At 43.1% G+C, this 5,750-nt stretch overlaps 1 long non-coding RNA gene across 1 annotated transcript; it reads left to right on the top strand.

The window, feature by feature from the left end:
* Positions 1–858: 858 nt before the first annotated feature.
* On the top strand, positions 859–5,563 carry LOC136710382 (uncharacterized). The gene is made up of 3 exons (XR_010804621.1): positions 859–930; positions 2,991–3,087; positions 5,164–5,563. It is a non-coding gene; the product is annotated as an uncharacterized lncRNA (long non-coding RNA).
* Positions 5,564–5,750: the final 187 nt, after the last annotated feature.

Genomic DNA, 5,750 nt, shown 5'->3' with positions numbered 1-5,750 from the left:
TCTTGAAACCTCAGGCTGTCCCAGCATTTACCCTGGGGGGGGCACATCACAGGGGCTCTTTTTCATCTTCAAGACGCTGCTAATGTCTTCTGACTCCAGCTTGACTAATGCTACTCCCACTTTGTCATTTCTTGTCAGAATTTCACACACCTAATTATAGCGTCAGTATCCAGAAGGATGGTGGTCAGAACAGGGTCTTATACAGTACATGTGCAAAGATTTGTAGACACCCCTTATCATACTAAACTACATTAACGGGCACGGACATAGTAAAGCCTGAATTAAAGTGAGCCGAGTGTCATGACACTCACCCATCACAGGGACACGGAAACCAGAGTGGGATGAATTGGAGTGGTGTTTGTGATTGAGGGCAGGAAGTAATTGTATACAAAGGGAGTTCTATAACCCGCTCTGTGGTTTGCATTGATTACAATCGCTCAAAATCATTTAAACTAATTAATCATGAGGAGCATGTACCATTTATCAATAGTTGTTGCTCATGAAGGAGGAAAATGTAAGAGTTTACGTGAAACATTATGTTAAATAACTAACTGTAACTTTAACTTCGAGAAACCCAAGACACTCATCGTGGAGTTCATTAGTGTTCAGGACGTCTGGAGAAGATAGTTCTCATACTGCTTTCATTTAAACTAATTGCCACGCCCTTGTTCTGTCTTGTCTTTTGTCCCTGCCACGTGCTCTGTTCATTATTGTTCATGTCTCCGCCCTAGTCCCGCCTTTGTTCCTCCTCCTCGTCCGTGTCTCATTTGTAACCCTGCCCCCTCGTTATCTGTCTCAGGTGTCCCTTGTCTGTGTGGTGTATTTAAGTTCCCTTGTCTCTCTTCCTTGTGTTGGACAGTCCATGTTTGCTTGTCTGTCTTGACTGTTTCTTGATTTGATTCACAGCCCTGGTCTGTCTGTTTCTTCTTTGTGAGTTGTTTGGTTTGTCTATTTGTATTACTCTGTTTAGTTCTGTGGTCTAGTTTAGCCTCTGTAGCTCTGTCTGTTTAGCTCTCTCTCTCTGTCCAGTTCTCTCTTTCTGTCCATGTCTCTCTGTCTAGGTCATTCTTTCAAAGTCTCTCTCTGTCTAGATCTTTCTTTATCTAAGGTCCCTGTCAGTTCAGTTAAAGATTGCTCTTAACATAAACATCAATTCAAAAATATGTCATAATCTTCTGTTTGTACATTTCTCTCATAATATCTAAACCAGTGGTTCTCAAACTGTGATACGCGTACCACTGGTGGTACTTTAAGCAGAAAGAGGGGGTGCAGCAGATGGCTTAATTAATGTACTACTTAACTAAAGAATCAGTTGATAAGTAAAAAATCTAGTTACACTGTGCATAAACAAGCAGCGTTTCTCCTTGTTTTTTTTTTTTTATGGAGAGGGAACGCGGTCCCCCATTATTTTACACAATCTATGCTGGATGAAAGCCCACAGTTTCAACTGCTTACTGGACATAAGCAAAGGCTAGAGACGGAGGTGAGCATTTTAAACTTGAAAAACAGCTGAGACAAGCCCAAGAAATACTCCAAAGCTCAGAAGGACTAAAGCCAGAGGCAAAAATAGCAAGAAACAAAGCAAGAATTCTGTACACGTGAAGACAACGCTCAGCTGAAGGAAGACGTGGTTGATTTTCGCATTAAACATCATTTAGAGCCTATTAAACCTATTAATTTCAAAACTTATTTCCCATCAATTTTACATGCTCTCATAAATGCATTACTGTGTTCTATTCATTCATGCATGGTCTGCAACCGCTTATCCAATTCAGGGCCACGGTGGGTCTGGAGCATACCAGGAATCACTGGGTGCAAGGCAGGGACACACCCTGCAGGGGGCGCCAGTCCTTTGCAGGGCGACACACACCTATGGACTCTTCTGAGTCGCCAATCCACCTACCAACATGTGTTTTTGGACCGTGGGAGGAACCTGGAGCATCTGGAGGAAACCCATGCAGACACAGGGAGAACACACCAAATTACTTTACAAATGGACACCTGGAGCGAGGCCCGAACCCACAACTCCAGGACCCTGGAGCTGCATTCTGTGCCACATCTGGATCTGGACCTCCATCTGGATTTCATGCGTCGTCAGAATCACGAGCAACTTATACATTCATCCAACATCGGGACCTGATCTGAGTAATGCCATCTTGGCTGTATGCAATCAGATCCTCGCAGAAATGTTCCAGCATCTAGTGTTAAGCCCCCATCAAAGTGTAAAGGCTGAAGAACAAACTCTCCATCGGTTTCCTAGCTTTCAGAAAAAGCTCTGTCTACACAAATTAGTCCATAGAGTGATTTTACTCACAAACCTCTCACAAATATCACCTTCATGCTCTCCCTCTCTTTATCCGTTAAAGGTAGATTTGGATTTCAGCCTCAACAAGGCTTCCCCACAGAATACAAACCACGGGTTGCTGAGTTTACCTTTCAAAATCGCCCTTGACTGCTCGCTCCCTGCATATTCAGTGCAATAAATCTTTATATGAAGGTAATAAAGGCTTATTTGTATTGAACACTATAAGAGTCTTTGCGTTTGCCGAGCCAGATTCATCAGAAAAAGACACCGACGTGCATTAATCAAGGGGGATTTCTCTTGCTCTTCCGGCTGAGCTTTCAACTTTTGACTCTCGGGACTAATACAGGGGATTTTCATCACAGAACCACATTTAAAGGTCACTCAGACACGGAGCCCTGGACGTACTGTATGTAATGTAGCCTTCCTGCTGCGTATCGTACATGACAATAGATAGGGTCACACCAGAAACACAGAATATATGAATATAAAACAGCTGGGAAAAAGGTCTACTGTCCATTGGCATTAGATCAGCTTCAGACCTTTTAAAGAGAGGGGTGTATCACTGAGCTGTGTTTAGAAAAGCTAAGTGCATGGGGAAGTACAGGCATTGCTCTGTATGGCAACTCTTCACCAACATCCAAATGACCACCTCTTTATTATTCTCTCCACTCCACTGACCATACAGGAGCACTTTGAAGTTCTGCGATTACAGACTGTTGCTCTGCATACTTCATCCCCTGTTCTCCATTGGTCAGGACCCACACAGGACCTCCACAAAGCAGGTATGTTAGTGTGTGTCGTACTGGCACAAGTGGATCAGACACAGTAGAAAAATAAACCAATGGACAATTGTCTCTGGCTTTTGTAACATACTCCACTATCTCCTAAAGACTCCATGTTGGAGATCAGTGAGGGCTGCAGTTGTGTTAATGAGTCTGTAGAGGAGAAGTTGGCGCTGGTATAGAGAATCCGACGGAGACTAACGTGGGAGAACTTGAAGTGTTTCAAAGGCTGCCTGTCTCCATGCTGGGTTTGTGTGTGTGATCGTGGAACAGGTTTTACTTATATTATAGGGACCCAGCTCTGCATACACACTCAAAGAGTAAGGACTTGCTTCTCTTATGGGGACTTCAAACTGCCCACCACAAAGTAGATCAATGTCAATTTTATTTGTAAAGTACTGTTACGTTTATTTTTAAAGTTTCGCAAGTAGTGTGAAAGAAAGGTTGGGGCAAATCCTCACAAAATAAATAAATGTCAGTGTAATGTCCCCACCAGGTGTGGAAAATAACTTGTGTGGGTAAGGCCATGTGTTTAGCTCTTGGTGGTGGTGGTGATGTGTGTGTGTGTGTGTGTCTATAAGCCAGTGTTCCCTGGATGGCAGCGTTGAAAGATGAGAGCACTTTGTCCTTCCTGTGAGACAGAGGTAGTTAACATCCATCAAAGAGAGAGACTGTGTGTCTGTGTGTGTGTATGAGAGAGAGAGAGAGAGAGAGAGAGAGAGAGAGAGAGAGAGAGAGAGAGAGATTTGCTGAGAATAGATAAGAGTCATGAGGTTACTAGAGATATCAGTGGTTTAGAAAGTTGGAAATTTATATATAAACTATCCAAAAGTGATCCATCCAAAAGTGAGTTGGCTGTATTGAGGTGCACAGTTGCTGACACAGAGTAGAACGTTCTGGAGCTCTGGCACAATACTCTAAGGCCAAAGTGCTCAATCCCAAGCATTAGCAATGAGTTCTAAAATAGTTGAACTGCTTTTCTGTAGTGATAGGGCTCCATTCAGTACATTTGGGAGGAGATAAAGTACAATTCGTGCTTCAGACCAAATCATCCGACATCAGCGACTGACCTCACTAGGGGCGTCTCTACACTTGGTGTCGGTGGGGCCTGATCCCAACGGATGTGGCCGTGGAGCAGTGTGTGATAAATTCAATAAGAGATTAAGGCGTTTATATAACCAACACTGTTCCTGGACCAGCTCAGTAGTTCTAGCAGTTCATGTAGTGAGTGTGGGGCCAGCCCCTCAATGCCTGCTTTAATAAGTGTGCAGCTGAAAACAGTGTGCGCATGTTCATTGTCCTTTCAGCTCGATCACACCAGCCCCATGCTGAGAGCCAATGAAAGATTTACACATGTGAAGAGGTTAAGTTAACTTTGTGAATGGAGTCAGAGTTGATTAGGGTGACCAGACGTCCTCTTTTACCCGGACATGTCCGGGCGGAATTTCCCTAACGTCCGGCATTTTGTTTTTCTAGAGCTTACATAGAACTTCGAGAAGTTTCGTTCACAAACTAGTCCCGCCCTCCCCTACTCCGATTGGTTCGCTTGAGTGAGAAGGGGGTGTGATGAAGTAGCCTTAAATCTTCTGATTGGACGGTCTGACTGTAGAGCTACCGTTATTGGTCGATAACCTGCTCTGCAAACATATAATTGGTCAGTCTGCACGTCAGTAGCCGTCCACCCCCCCCTAGACTTGATACACAGCTGATCGTATGATGAACACAGTCACACAGTGAGCCCTTACACACAGGTCATTATTAAAGTAGGTAAGTATTCTCCTTTTTTAATGAATGAAGGACCCTTTGCATGCCTTTATTTCAGAAAGTACAAACCAGGGAAAGCCTACAGTGATTAATACAAAGAGCACTCCGCATAGTGGCTGCAGTTATTTGAACTTAAACCAATTCAATGTGTGGATTTTACCTCTAATTTTATGTTAAGGACATTTAGCAACATCAGTGTTAATTACGCAGCATGCACAGTGCCGGCAGCAGTTGTACATTTCTCTCACTTGTTCCGTATTCTCTACTTCTGTGCCCTTTCTGACACGGCTTCACCTACCTGACTCACACAAGACATCAGCAGGCGCTGTTTTTGAGACATGACTGATCCAGATTCACTTTGTCATGACCAGGACACCTGCACTGACTCTCAACACTGCAACAGCCCCCTCTACTGGACATTGGACCACTCACACAGCTGATTATCGGAGCTCTGAAGGGTCTTGTCCTGCTCAAGTGGGTTCTGTTCAATTCAGTTCTTTCTTTGGACAGTCTCCTTATTCACTTAAAGAAGCAAATCTCACACTGAGACCTCCCACAAAACTCCAATGCCACTTTCTGTGAGGTTCAGGTGGGGTTCAGCCCTAGAGAAGAAAAGCTGATCACATCTAGAGAGAAGGCACATGGTCACAGATCTACTCTCTCTGTGAAAACCCTGGTTTAAAAAGTGTGGTCTGTTCAATGAATGAATGAATGAAAATACAGTATAGAACTATAAAACTATTTTTAAATATTTTTGAACAACAGACTGCTGTATTTTAAAAATTTGTTTAATCACATACCTTAGTTTATTTAAAAAGAATACACTTCATAAGTCAAAAAGTATATAAATAAATAATGAATTATGAAAATGGTGACAATCACTATGATGTTAATAATTC

Source organism: Hoplias malabaricus, chromosome 12 (genome assembly GCF_029633855.1).
Source record: "Hoplias malabaricus isolate fHopMal1 chromosome 12, fHopMal1.hap1, whole genome shotgun sequence".
Taxonomy (NCBI): domain Eukaryota; kingdom Metazoa; phylum Chordata; class Actinopteri; order Characiformes; family Erythrinidae; genus Hoplias; species Hoplias malabaricus.
The sequence above is the reverse complement of the archived record's forward strand: the minus strand, read 5'-3'. Positions and strand labels throughout refer to the sequence as shown.